Source organism: Equus asinus, chromosome 22 (assembly GCF_041296235.1).
Source record: "Equus asinus isolate D_3611 breed Donkey chromosome 22, EquAss-T2T_v2, whole genome shotgun sequence".
Classification (NCBI taxonomy): domain Eukaryota; kingdom Metazoa; phylum Chordata; class Mammalia; order Perissodactyla; family Equidae; genus Equus; species Equus asinus.
This window is the reverse complement of record NC_091811.1, coordinates 14,473,847-14,489,192: the sequence shown is the minus strand read 5'-3', so window position 1 is coordinate 14,489,192 and position 15,346 is coordinate 14,473,847. Positions and strand designations below refer to the sequence as shown.

The window sequence follows — 15,346 nt, the reverse complement described above, 5'->3', positions numbered from 1 at the left end:
GATGTGCCTGAAAGGACCAAGAGGAATGGAAAGGAGGGTAAATCAGATTCTAAGGAAGTTTCGATTTCTCTCATCCTTCATCCGCCTCTAGGGCGTTGAAGCAGCGGCGGGGAAACACATCGTGACAACAGCGAGGGAGCCTGGTGGACATTATTATTCTTACATTTCAGCTGCCCGTCTTCCTCGCCCCTTCTAAACATCCATCCGTCTGATTTAACTGCGTAAAGCAACAGACCACGGAGTGACGTCAGCATCATGGCGGAGCGAGTCGTTCCCTTGGTCTCTCCCCTCTAAGTGACAACTAAAGGGACGTCTATTAACCAGCAGAGGATTCCCTACACAGCACAACAGGATGCCCAGCTGAAGGTGGGCAGACCGGGCCCGAGGGGAGCAGCGGAACTGGGGCAGCGGCCCCACTCCCGGCAGCGACCCAGGCCGGCCAGCCTCCCTCGGCCGCGGCGCGAAGGCAGCGGAGGCGGGGCGGCCGCGCGAACGTCTGCCCAGCGGCCGAGCCCGCCCGCGAGCGCCTACGTGCGAGCGCCGCCCGCGGCCGCAGCTCCCGGCGACCCCAGCGCCCCGCGGGGAGATGCCCCGCCCGCTGGCCGCAGAGCCGGCCGCACACCCAGCCGGCTGGAGCAAAAGAGCAGCCTCCTCCCAGCCCCCCAGCCCCCTACAAAGGGTGGTGGTAGGTGGAATCTGCTTCCGGAAACAGCAGGAACCACAGAAGGTGACCTCGCGACCCGACACCAGCTCCACCAGCAGCGAGGGATGTATACAAATCCTGGTGTCCCCAGGCCCCCTGCCAGTGACACCAACACCCATGCGCCCAGCACCCCAAGACAACCCAGAAACCTGACAATCTGAACAGACCAATCACAAATAAAGAGATTGAAACAGTAATCAAAAACCTCCTAAATACAAAAGTCCAGGATTAGATAGCGTCTCTGGTGAATTCTACCAAACATTCAAAGAAGATTTAACACCTATCCTATCAAACTATTCTGAAGCTTGAAGAAGACTGGAAGCTTCCTAACTCATTCTATGAGGCCAACATCACCCTGATACCAAAGCCAGACAAGGACAACACAAAAAAGGCCAATATCACTGATGAACATAGATGGAAAAATCCTCAACAAAATGTTAGCAAATCGAATACAACAATACATTAAAAGAATCATACGCCAGAATCAAGTGGGATTTATTCCAGGGATGCAGGATGGTTCAACATCTGCAAATCAATCAATGTGATACAGCACATTCACAAAATGAGGAATAAAAAACACAGGATCGGGCCGGCCCAGTTTGCACACTCTGCTTCTGCAGCCAGGGTTTTGCCAGTTCAGATCCTGGCTGTGGACATGGCACTGCTCATCAGGCCATGCTGAGGTGGTGTCCCACATTCCGTAACTAGAAGGACCCACTACTAAAAAATATACAGCTATGTACTGGGGGGCTTTGGAGAGAAGAAGGAAAAATTTTAAAAAATAAAATACAAAACAAAAAAATCACAGGATTGTCTCAATAGATGCAGAGGAAGCATTTGACAAGATCCAACATCCATTTATGATAAAAAAAAACCTCTCAATAAAATAGGTATAGAAGGAAAGTACTTCAATATAATAAAGGCCATATATGACAGACCCACAACCAACATCATACTCAATGGTGAAAAATTGAAAGCCATCCCTCCGAGAACAGGAACAAGACAAGGGTGCCCACTCTCACCACTCTTATTCAACATAGTACTGGAAGTGTTGGCTAGTGCAATCAGGCAAGAAAAAGAAATAAAAAGGATCCAAATTGGAAAGGAAGGAGTAAAACTCTCACTGTTTGTGGATGACATGATTCTAGATATAGAAAACCCTAAAGAATCCACCAGAAAACTATTAGAAATAATCAACAACTACAGCAAAGTTGCAGGGTACAAAATCAACATATAAAAATAAGTTGCACTTCTTTTTTTTCTTTTTTCTTTTTTTTTTAAGATTTTTATTTTTCCTGGGGCCGGCCTGGTGGCGCAACAGTTAAGCGCACATGTTCCGCTTTGGCGGCCCGGGATTCACTGGTTCAGATCCTGGGTGCAGACATGGCACCACTTGGCAAGCCATGCTGTGGCAGGCATCCCACATATAAAGTAGAGGAAGACAGGCATGGATGTTAGCTCAGGGCCAGTCTTCCTCAGCAAAAAGAGGAGGATTGGCAACAGCTCAGGGCTAATCTTCCTTAAAAAAAAAAAAAAAGATTTTATTTTTCCTTTTTCTCCCAAAGCCCCCTGGTACATAGTTGTGTATTTTTAGTTGTGGGTCCTTCTAGTTGTGGCATGTGGGATGCCGCCTCAGCATGGCTTAATGAGCAGTGCCATGTCCGCACCCAGGATTTGAACCAGCAAAACCCTTGGCCACCAAAGCAGAGCGTGAGAACTTAACCACTCGGCCATGGGGCCAGCCCCATAAGTTGCATTTCTATGCACTAATAACAAACCAGCCGAAAGAAAAGTCAAGAATACAATCCCATTTACAGTGGCAAGAAAAAGAATAAAATATCTAGGAGTGGGGCCGGCCCAGTTGTGCAGTGGTTGGGTTTGCACGTTCCGCTTCAGCAGCCTGGGGTTTGCCAGTTCGGATCCTGGGTGCAGACATGGCACCGCTTGGCAAGCCATGCTGTGGCAGGCGTCCCACATATAAAGTAGAGGAAGACGGGCATGGATGTTAGCTCAGGGCCAGTCTTCCTCAGCAAAAAGAGGAGGATTGGCAGCAGATGTTAGCTGAGGGCTAATCTTCCTCAAAAAAAAAAAAATCTAGGCGTAAATTTAGCAAAGGAGGCAAGAGACCTATACAAAGAAAACTATAAGATGTTATTGAAAGAAATAAATGATGACATACAGAAATGGAAAGATATTCCATGCTCATGGATTGGAAGAATAAACTTAGTTAAAATGTCCATGTTGCCTGAAGCAATCCACAGATTCAATGCAATCGCAATTAGAATCCCAATGACATTCTTCACGGAAATAGAACAAAGAATCCTAAAATTTATATGGAACAACAAAAGACCCCGAGTAGCCAAAGCAATCCTGAGAAAAAAGAACAAAGCTGCAGGCATCACAATCCCTGACTTAAAAATATACTACACAGCTATATTTTTATATATAAACGGCATGGTACTGGCACAAAAGCAGACACGCAGATCAATGGAACAGAATTGAAGGCCCAGAAATAAAACCACACATCTACAGACAGCTAATTTTCAACAAAGGAGCCAAGAACATACAATGGAGAAAGGAAAGTCTCTTCAATAAATGGTGTTGGGAAAACTGGACAGCCACATGCAAAAGAATGAAAGTAAACCATTTTCTTGCACCATACACAAAAATTAACTCAAAATGGATTAAAGACTTGAAGCTAAGACCTGAAACCATAAAACTCCTAGTAGAAAATATAGACAGTACACTCTTTGACATCACTCTTAGCAGTATCTTTTCAAATACCATGTCTACTCTGGCAAGGGAAACAAAATTAAAAATAAGCAAATGGGACTACATCTGACTGAAAATCTTCTGTAAAGCAAAGGAAGCCATGAACAAAACGAAAAGACAACCATCAACTGGGAGAAAATATTTGCAAATCATATATCTCACGAGGGATTAATTTCCAAAATATGTAAAGAACACATACAACTGAACAGCAAAAAAACAATCCTGATCAAAGAATGGGCGAGGATGTGAACAGATATTTTTCTAAAGAAGATATACAGATGGCCAACAGGAACATGAAAAGATGTTCACCATCACCAATTATTAGGGAAAAGCAAATCAAAACTACAATATTTCACCTTACACCCTTCAGAATGGCTATAATTAACAAGACAAGAAATAACAAATGTTGGAGAGGATGTGGAGAAAAGAGAACCCTCACACATTGCTGATGGGAATGCAGACTGCTGCAGCCATTATGGAAAACAGTATGGAGATTCCTCAAAAAGTTAAAGATAGAAACACCATATGATCCAGAAATACCATATCCCACTACTGGATATTTATCCAAAGAACATGAAATCAACAATTCAAAGAGATTTATGTATCCCTATATCACAGCATTATTCACAATAGCCAAAATGTGGAAGCAACCCAAGTGCCCATCAATAGCTGAATGGATAAAGAAGATGTGATACACACACACACACACACACACACACACACACACACACACACACACGGTGGAATACTACTCAGCCATAAAAAAGACAAAATCGTTCCATTTGTGACAACATGGGTGGACCTTGAGCGTATTATGCTAAGAGAAATAAGCCAGACAGAGAAAGACAAATACAATATGATTTCACTTATATGTGGAAGATAAACACATGGATAAGGAGAACAGATTCGTGGTTACTGGAGGGGAAAGGGGTTGGGGGAGGGCAAAAGGGTAAAGGGCCACATATGTATGATGATGGATAAAAACTAGACTATCAGTGGTAAACATGATGCAGTCTATTCAGAAACTGATATATAATAACGTACACCTGAAGTTTACACAATGTTATAAACCATATGACCTCAATAAAATAATTTAAAAAGAAAAAGCAACAGACCAAAAGGGTCCTCTGGGAGAGGCTGCAAACTCATGCAAAAATGTTCATCTTCAAAGATCATGCTACTATTACTTATCATTGAGTGGTACTTACTAATGACCTATTAACTGAGCATCTAAGCATTGGAAACCCTGGCGTTTTTAATCTAAAATTACCAGATAACTGGAGTTTACTGAGAACTCAAATGCAGTACTCTAAGAAGTTGGCATACCACGCAGCCTTTGGCAATGTTGCACAGCCTTCCCTGTGTCCTCATACAGGCAAATGATTGGAATAAGCAATTTCCAGGAAAGACTCTCGGTGATTAGGGCATCATCAGGATCATCCTGAGTGATTTTGAGTTGCTGCTCTTGTATTAAGGAATGTTTGCTTTTACTTGTTGATCTTTTTGTTTTTATATAACTGCTGCCATATTACCATTTTGATTACTATTTTATTCCTCTGCAAATTTTTATTATACCTAATTTCTATTTCTCTATCAAGTAGGAATGGACACAGTAGGACTTCTGCCCTGCCTAGATTGACCAAAGTTAAAAAAAAGGTTGGGGGCTGGCCCGGTGGCACAGTGGTTAAGTTTGCATATTCCGCTTCGACGGCCTGGGGTTTGCCAGTTCGGATCCTGGGTGCAGACATGGCACCGCATGGCAAGCCATGCTGTGGTAGGCATCCCACGTATAAAGTAGAGGAAGATGGGCATGGATGTTAGCTCAGGGCCAGTCTTCCTCAGCAAAAAGAGGAGGGTTGACAGCAGATGTTAGCCCAGGGCCCATCTTCCTTAAAAAAAAAAAAAAATTTGAGGGGCTGGCCCAGTAGCGTAGTGGTTAAGTTTGCACATTCCACTTCAACAGCCTAGGGTTCACAGGTTCAGATCCTGGGTATGGACCTACACACTGCTCATCAAGCCATGCTGTGGCAGTGTCCCACATACAAAATAGAGGAAGATTGGCACAGATGTTAGCTCAGCGGCAATTTTCCTCAAGCAAAAAGAGGAAGATTGACAACAGATGTTAGCCTAGGGCTAATCTTCCTCACCAAAAAAAAAAGTTTGAGAACCACTGGTAGATGAGTGTTAGTGACAGTCCCTCACAACTCCCTGTCTGTGTTGAGCACAAATCAGGCAGGATTAGCCTTGCATCCTCCTCATGTCACCATCCTCCTTTGGTCTCCTGGGTGCAGGGTCAGGAAACCTGGAAACAGGTAATACTAGAATCAGTATTCAAGAGTTCTTACTTAAGAAACTGCTGAAGTTTTAAGACTCATCTGAGATTCTTAGCGAGGATAACAAAAGGCGATGCTTCCAAAACAGGATGTATGAAACAAAGTGAACCATGGAGAAAGCAGGCCTCAGAGGTCTTGGTTTCTATCAAGTTGACCCTGGGCATATTTAAATGCCAATACGCCATGATATACTCTCCTGACAATTTCTTGCCTCTACTAGGAGTGGAACAAGAGCAAACAAACTTTAAAAGGAGCATAGTTCATTTCAAAAATAATGTTTCTGAGCAACATCAGTTTCCATGTTGGAATGGGGGGGTGAAGGAAGGGGCGGCGCCTCGCCTCTGGGCGTCTCTGAATTAACAGGCATAGTTCCATTCAAATATGGGGGTCAGGAACATGTTGACCTTTTTGATCTTTTTTCGAATATTACACTGAAAGGGAAGAAAGGAGCACGTAGAACAAACTGAACAACTTATGGTTTGCTAAAACCGGAATAATTTGAGCAAGAAAATGAATAATAATAGTATCAGATTATAACCCAGAGAATAAAATACATTCATGAGTTCATGATAATACAAATAAATAATCAATTAAATGAATAAATGGGGGAGAAAGGACAGCTCTTCCATGCAGGAGAATTCCAATTAACAAATCTAGAAGGAAAGAGAGAACTAGATAATCACCATTAGATAAATACCACTGTAATAATTGTTGTAAACCAAATCCACCAATGAATGCTAAAATTAGTGGATGAAAATTTGAGGAAGAACAGAGTTTACATAATCTCAAAGTATCTCCCCCAAGATATTTATTACGTAAAAGAGAAAGATAGTAACTTCACAGTAGAAAAACCAGGCAGAAACCACCTTAACCACGTTACCAAGGTCAACATCACCAGCAATAAGACTTATCAATATCCACATCATGAACCATGTGAGATGATGGACAAAATAACTGATCACTACTTTTCAAAAGTGTGAAAGTCGTGAAAGACAAGGAGACTGAGGAACTGTTTTAGGCTGCAGAAGACTAAGGGAAAATAGCAACTAAATCCAATGTGTGATCCTGGCTAGGATCCTAGCCAGGATGCTAGAACACAAAAGGAACATTAGGGGCCAGCTTGGTTAAATTTGCATGTTCCGCTTCTTGGCGGCCCAGGGTTCGCCGGTTCAGATCCTGGGTGCGGACGTGGCACCACTTGGCAAAAGCCATGCTGTGGTAGGCGTCCCACGTATAAACTAGAGGAAGATGGGCACGGATATTAGCTCAGGGCCAGTCTTCCTCAGCAAAAAGAGGAGGATTGCTAACTCAGCAGTTAGCTCAGGGCTAAACTTCCTCAAGAAAAAAAAAAGAAAGAAAAGGGACATTAATGTAAAAACTGGTGAAATCTGAATAAGGTCTTTAGTTTAGTTTAATTGTACTCTACCAATGTTAATTTCCTGGTTCTGACAAACTCACCATGGCTATGTAAGATGTTAACATTAGGAGAAGCTGGGTGAAAGATATATGGAAACTCTGTATTATTTTTGCAACATTTCTGTAAGTCTAAAATTAGTTTAAAATAAAAAGTTTTTATTTAAAGGTTATGATTTGCGCCTGGTTATTGCAGTCCAAGTACTTGACCCTGCTGTGAAAAGCTCGGGGATATTACATTCAATAACCATAGGTGCTACTGAACACTTCGATGACTCTTCTCTTATACTGTGTTTGACTCCGCATAGGAAAATTAGCCTGAATTCCATAAGTTCAAGGTCTTAAAGAAATAAAATTTATGACAAAGCATACTAATAACATCACTCATCACCGTTACGGTGCCGGCACTGTGCTGCACAGGCACCCTCTCACTTCCCCCTCAGAACACACCTGTGAAACAAGGATGGCTACTATGACCACGTTAAAGATGAGAAAACAGAGGCTTAGAGAGAGTTAAACAACTTGCTTAAGGTCACATAACCAGAAACAGGTAGAGCCAGAACTTGGACTCAGGCTTGTAGGATTCCAAAGACCATTCTTTCTAACCACGATGCCACGCTTTAACTCCAGAGGGGAAAAAGACAAGAAAAAGCCTAACAAGCACAACTCTAGAACTGGGTTTATTTGGGCTATTGCTGGCCCATGGGATTAAACATAACTTTCTCAGGAAAGAGGTGAGTAAGGAAATGACGAGAAAAATGTTGCTTTCACAGAAAATTTCATCAGACCTGAAGAATATTTTTAAAACGTAATTAGAAGTCTCTCTTCCCTATCCGATGTTTTACAATCCTCCCCCGCTACTCTGGCCTCCCTGTCAAGGAAGGAAAATTATACCTTTCCTCTTGAACTCCAGAAAGTTAATTGCAGTTCTTTTCCAATTGTGTCCAGTTTCTTCTGATCCCTTTTTCCTGATTTCCTGTCTGATTCTCAGAGTACAGAGAGAGGAGAGTTTGCAACATCTATGTGACTCGTCTCAGCAGGAAGCTCGTGGTGGATTAAGTGATCAGGGGCTCTGAGTGGATGCAGAAATTCTCAGCACGGCTCCCACACCCTGACACTACAGCCCAGAGCTATGGCGAGGGTTTTGGGCAGAGCAACAACATGTAAAAACAGCAACTTCAATGGTTGACAGTCTTTTATCCTAAACTTTTTTTCTCTTTTTTTGGAGGAAGATTAGCCCTCAGCTAACTACTGCCAGTCCTCCTCTTTTTGCTGAGGAAGCCTGGCTCTGAGCTAACATCCGTGCCCATCTTCCTCTAGTTTATACGTGGGACGCCTACCACAGCATGGCTGCCAAGCAGTGCCATGTCCGCACCCGGGATCCGAACCAGCGAGTCCCGGGCCGCCGAGAAGCGGAACGTGCGAACTTAACCGCTGCGCCACCGGGCCGGCCCCTTATCCTAAACATTTTTAAACATCACTTAGCTGACTGATGTGGAACTCAAGGTGCCGTCTATATCTCATTCCTCATGGCTGATGATTATTCTCAGTGCAAAGAGGGAGAGGGGACCTAAAAGGGAGTGATAACTATATGGTTCTCCTCTGTCCTGGCTCCCTCAAACAAGAAAAAACCAGACAGGCCCCACTCAAACTGTGTTGTGTCTGTCAGTGCCCACCAATTAAAGAGCACCAGGAAAACACCTGTTGTTAAACAAGTTGGGCTTACTACTCATTGCAACAGAGGAGAATTGTGGGGTGTCTCAGCAAGAGGATGTTAGAAAGGGTATATTATAAGATCAATGCGTGTTAACTGATTTTAAGGAGGGTTCAGGAACCAGGGCTTTGCTCTGGATTGGGTGCTATTAGGAAGCAGGGATAATTTTATGATTGGACTTCTTAATGAATCATCTAGAAAGCAGGTAAAATGAAGTGAAGCTAAAAATTGGAATTGGTGAGAAAGCAGCAGTCACTCATGTTAGCCAGCATAGGGGAATGTTTCGTCATTGTGTGGTTTGGACAATGTTGATGTTTTTGTCTTTGTCATACATGATCACAGAATGGTCTTCTTTCTGTCTTGAGCCATCATGATCACAAAGTGGCCTTGTCTGATGTTGATGTGTGCAATGGTTTATGTCCAACAGGACAACACCAGGCCCAACTGTGCCAAGCTAGCTCCTAGCGATACCAAGGCCTAATTGATAGTGTCAGTTCAGTTTCTGGCTGTCAGGGGCGTCTTTTCTCTTTCTCAGCCATAATAGCCACACACACTCAGAGAACTGCACTGAGATCATGGAAGGTGGTGACTCTTGGGAGAAAAAGAAACCTAAATTTACTCTCAAGGCCTTGGCCACAGGTGTTCACTTCCTATTTCCTATATTCTCCACGCTTCAAACTAATCTCAATCCCAATTTACTCCACTCTTTCTTGTTACATCTTACTCCTGCTCCCTTCATTAAAAAAAAAAAAATTTGTAGAACAGATTGACATCATTGGGCCATTTTCCTCTCAATTCTTCCATAAGATTAAAATGTAAAATTTTCTGAATCAGAATCACAAAGCATTAATGGGGAGTCTGGAGGAAACCTTGTTTTAGTGGACCTTGTATCAACCAGGAAAGAAAGAATTGTAAGAGAATGACCTCTTTAAGGTGTTGCAACCCTTCTTTTACACTAATATCTCACTGTTTCAGCAAGTCACCTGCTTTATTAAGAACTTTTTAAATTATGGCTGATGGTCCCGCACATGACAATCTGGCCCAATCCGCCCTGCCACTTTACTTCCCTCTACTCTCCAACATATTCCTCCTCTCCAGACTCTTTTCCTCGAGGTCCCCCAAAGATGTCCTATGCCTATGTCGTTTCTGCCTCAGCTGGCATGCCCTCCTTCACTCACTCTCTTTTCAAACCCTAGCTGTTCTTCAAGACTCAGCTGCAATCCCACACTTCCCGATAAGTTGCCACCAGTAATTTCAGCCCCTGCTGGTCTCCCTCTCAACTGAACTTCTGGGGCAGTCGTACCATTTAACTTCACAGTCCCTCTGTGTTGTTTTCTAATTGCTTCCAATGCAGGAGTTTGTGAACTCCTTAAGGGGGAAAAAAATCTTAGGTTTCCTTCTTCTCAAGGAATACAATAGCGCTGAACATATAGCAGGTGCTAATTGATTGGTGTCAGGCTTCCACCTCAGGTTAGCATCTAAGTGTGTACTAAGACAGGAGGGAAGTAGAGGTGACTGTGCATTTCTTCCCAGGTATACAGCTCACACTACTTTTCAAGGCAAAATTAATGCTGTCAAAATCTGCAATGCCAGGGCTGGCGCAGTGGCACAGCAGTTAAGTGCACACGTTCTGATTCTCGGCAGCCCAGGGCTCGCCAGTTCAGATCCCAGATGCAGACATGGAACCGCTTGGCAAAAGCCATGCTGTGGTAGGCATCCCATGTATAAAGTAGAGGAAGATGGGCACGGATGTTAGCTCAGGGCCAGTCTTCCTCAGCAAAAAGAGGAGGATTGGCAGTAGTTAGCTCAGGGCTAATCTTCCTCAAAAAAAAAAAAATCTGCAATGCCTTTTACAGAGTGGATGTTAATGAGTGATGCAGCTAAATTGGGAAATCACGAGTACGTGATCCTCCCCTAGAAAGTGATTCCCAAAACTGTGCATCAGAATCACCTACAGAGCTCTATAAATGTATAGATAGCGTGGGGGCTAGAATCGGCCACCCCAAGATACGTCTCTTTGGCATGAGGAATATTTTGGGCTGGTTACTTTTAAAAAACTGCAGACAGGAAAGAAACTCTGAAAAGTAGAATTTACTTACCCTTTGTTAAGAGACATTTACATTGTATAGGAAATCTCCATCTTTAAAGGTGTCTCCCTCTTTGTACCAGGAAGAAGGGGGGATGACCTTATCTCTAGAAACTCTTAATCAATGTGGAAGGCAAGGACTTAAATCTGCATAATAACCTTACTCTTATTTACTGTACTTGTCTGGTAACCTCCCATAACTGACTCCCCCCACCCCCAACATCCTCCTTTGTCTTCAGCTGAAGATGATATTTAAGGTGGTAGTTTCAGCCATTTTGGCGAGTTGCTCAGTTTGCCTGAGGCTCTCCCATGTATACATGTTATAAAACTTTGTTTAGTTTTCTCCTGTTATTCTGTCTCATGTGAATTTAATTTGTTCTCTGGCCAGAAGGACCCAGAGAGGGTAGAGGAAATGTCTTCCTCCCCTACAATAGCTATATATAACTACCTATATCTAGCTAGCTAGTTATACATATATATTATATATAACATATATACACTTATAGTTTGGGCCCCACGTAAGAGATTTTGGTTCATCTCTGGGGATGGGCCCAGATATCTCTAAATTTTTAGAGCTCCATAATGTGATCCTAGTTCTCACACACATGATCCTGATGCACAAGCAGGGTTGAGAACTCCTGCATCTGAAGAAGGCTACCGTATCAAAACCTGTCTCAGACTCTAGCCTAAATGCCCCAAGAAGCTAAGAGTCTATTATATACTTAAATCATTTCCAAGTAGGAAGATGGTACACCCCACTCAGTGTCCTTTCCCAAATCACATAATCCTTAGCAATTAGGGAGCTTTTATCTTCACACTTAGCCTAGGTTCTCAACCTCAGTTGCCCATTGAAATCATTGGGGAAACATTAAAAAAATTACTAACACTTGGTTCCCAACCCTAAATACTTAATTGCTCTGAAGTATGGCTTGGACATTGAATTTTTTTTTTTTAAAAAAGCTCCCTGGATGACTCTAATGGGCAGCTAAAGTCGAAAACCTCTGTAGCCTAAATCCTCTTACTGCTATCTTATTTCTCATTCTGTCCTCAGGGAAGATGTACCACAGCTGGTCTTATATTTGAAACTGTTTTTGAAAGTCACCCTCAGCCTTTTCCTCTCCAAGATAAATAATCACAAATCCTTTCATCTTTCCTAAAAGTGCGTGTTTCTTACCCCACCCACTGTTTTCATTGCTCTCCTCTGGATGCTCTCCAGGGTCTTAACATCCCTATCACGCTGGAGTGTCCAGAATTTCCTCATGATTCCTCCATGCTGTATTCCTGTTGACTGGCTAGTGTCGTGTTTGCTTCAACAATGGCTCTGCCTTGCTGACTGAATTCTTCATTTCCACCAATCACGAAATTCAGCAACTGAGGAACTCTACAAACAGACCAGCAGACTAAGAGGCAGAAGCCTAAAGAAGTGACTATTGGAATACGGTGGTGAGTTCCGCAAGATGACCAATGGAGAAAAAAAAAATCAAGGCGAAAAAGAAAGGGTATAAATGGAGAATGAGGCAAGAGCAAATTTCAGTGTGATGGAAAAAATGGATAACCTGGGAGGCAGAACACTAAAGTCTAGTCCTGGATACGATCCTAATTAACCACATAACCTTGGCAATCCATTTCACCTTTCTAGGCCTCCGTTTTTCATACGTAAAATAGGAGAGCAAGACTGGGTCATCGCTAGGTTTCACTTGAGTTCTGAGTCTTCCACAGCTCATCTCAGGCTGCAAGAGAAAACGGGAGCCAGTCTGATCATTCCCCTTTTACTTGATCTGCCCGTAATTCTTTCTCCTGGCTACTCTAGTCATTCCAAGAGTTACTATTTTCCCAGTTCTGATAGTCAATGATTATAGTCCAGACCGAGCACCACTAGAAAGGAGGCATCTTTAAGTCAGTCCAATGCCGTCTTCTGAACATAGAAAAACATCTGGGAGTACTCAGTCCACTCAGCAGACAACTCAGAACATTTATATGAGTTAAAGATATTTTCCTCAGTCTCCAAGAATTAGAGCTCTAAACAATAATGACCAGAATAATTAGCGTTCACCTCTTCATCAACAACTATAATACCTACCAAAACTTAGCACCACAATAAGTCATCAATATTAACGGTTACGGCACTGTGCCAGGCACTTTAACATCCATTCTCTTCTTTAGTCTTTATTGACAACCCAGAAAGATTAGCATTATCCCTGTTGTATAGGTAAGAAACTGCAGCTTCAGACAGAAGTAAATTACCGGAGATTCCAAAGCAACTAAGTAACACAGGATTGGAATTCAGGTCTCCCCCAGATTCTTCTGCTTCACCCAGCAGAGGTAGAATACCGCGAAGTTAATAAAGCTTACGTTCCAGAGCCCCTCGCTTGCATAGGTGCCTTCCAATCCTCTGTATCTAGTGTTGAATTTCTAATTTTGCACTATTTTTCATAAAGAGGACCCCTGCAACTGTCTAAACTTCAGGTCCTACAAAACCTAGATCCACCCCTGAACAAGCTTCCCAAGTGAACATAAGCACTACCCTGTTTAGTAATTTCAGTCTGAGGGCATTTTTTAAAACACAAATTCAAGAGGAATCCTTGCTGGCTTTCTGCTCCGGGAACCTATGCTGCTACTTTAAAGAAATAATCAAGTAAGGTTTCACCCTGTGCCATGTGACATGGATCACTCACTGTTCGTTCTTTTCCCACTGTTACTTTGTACCCAAGGTATGCTTCTCCCACGGCAGTCTGGATTCCCTCTCTCCCTGTGGCAGGACTGCTAAAGTGAGTTTCGTCCTGAGGCATGCCTTCCGTTCTGGTTTGCGTAGATCTCTAGCCTTCGCTTGACGTGTAGTAATGACTGCTCTGCCCATCCTGCTGCCTCTTGCACAGTCTGCTCTTTGGACCAGAGCCTGCAGCTGCTTGGGTATTGGACCTCAGCTGCTCTTTATAGCCATAAAGGCAATGCTTGTTGACCACGTGGAAAGAAATGACTTGAAAAGGGGGCGGGGAAGCATTTTATACTTCAATTTCCATTAGATAGGTCCTAATACCAGAATTTTTCACATTTCATTCTAGCTTCTTCTATAACTCCATCAAAATATTCTAACACTATTTTTTATCTACTGTTCCTTCCCTTCATGTCGACCTTAGTTATCGGATCCCTGTTCTTCTTTAGATTAAAACAAATTTTCCCTCTTTCCTTCCCTCTCTGCAAACCAGAGAGGGTGCAGATACAACTTTGGAAAAACATAGTTTAGCAGAGGAATATCTTGGGAACTGGGAATTTCATGTAAACTCAGAACATCTTCTCTCACCACCTATCCACTCATCACCTCCCTTAGTCCCAATACCTCCCACATAACTACAGCCATCTCACAAATCAGAAAAATCCTTGCTCGGTAACCAAATATTTATTGTACAATGGTAGCTGAATCAGTAATATTAAAAAAAAAAGACGGAATTAGGCTATTTATACAGAATATTTCCCAGACACATTTTTCATGCAAGCATGAGCCATCTTTTTTTTTTTTTTGAGGAAGATTAGCCCTGAGCTAACATCTGCTGCCAAGACGCCTCTTTTTGCTGAGGAAGACTGGCCCTGAGCTAACATCCGTGCCCGTCTTCCTCTACTTTATATGTGGGACACCTGCCACAGCATGGCTTGATGAACGGTGCCATGTCCGCACCCGGGATCCGAACCGGCAAACCCTGGGCCACTGAAGCAGAACGTGCGCACTCAACTTCTGTGCCACCAGGCTGGCCCCATAATTAGTCATCTTTTAGGATGGTTTAGACACTATCCTACTGGCAGCAGAAGCATGGAAAAGTTGACATTAGGATGCACGGAAATCTTAGGGCTATGTAATTCTAAGACATGTATTATCGATAGAACCTAGAGCAATAGAATATTAAATATACCCCAGAAAAGAACTGCAAAACAAACACACAAAGCCAGCACTGACTCATGCCCTTGCTGAGGTGTAAATAAGCCTGTAGACAAGTGGATATATGGAAATTGCCCATCAGTAGCAGAGATAGCAATCTTATTACCTTGGAAAGGAATTATCATTAGTTTACAAACTCAGCGTGAGATGCTTTAAAACTCTCAATTCTGCTTCCAGTTTCTTCTCTTGCCTCCTATCCTTGCTTACTACGTATCAAGAAATCAATTTACTAAACTCCCAATTTATCCATCCCTAGAAACAAAATAGAAATTCTCAGGATGCATGGGAAAGATAAGAAGATAGTAATTTCAATGATAAGGGAATCTTCACATTTCCATATCTGTGAATGGAAGTTGAGAATGGAAAAATACAGCAATTTTTCCTGACAGCCTCC

The 15,346-nt window shown here is 42.8% G+C and overlaps 1 protein-coding gene across 12 annotated transcripts in view; it reads right to left on the bottom strand.

Annotated features, from left to right (window-relative positions):
• Window positions 1-15,346, bottom strand: part of SLC6A13 (solute carrier family 6 member 13) — a 68,898-nt gene that overhangs the window by 39,723 nt on the left and 13,829 nt on the right. For 2 of the 12 annotated variants that reach the window (XM_070494369.1, XM_070494365.1), the window contains exon 1: window positions 164-1,473. The exons of 1 other annotated variant lie outside the window; for it this stretch is intronic. The gene's annotated coding sequence lies outside the window, so the exon portion shown is untranslated. Of the gene's footprint in view, window positions 1-163; window positions 1,507-15,346 lie in introns of those variants that run through there. 9 more of the 12 variants (XM_070494364.1, XM_070494363.1, XM_070494367.1 and 6 more) reach the window with 7 other exon arrangements.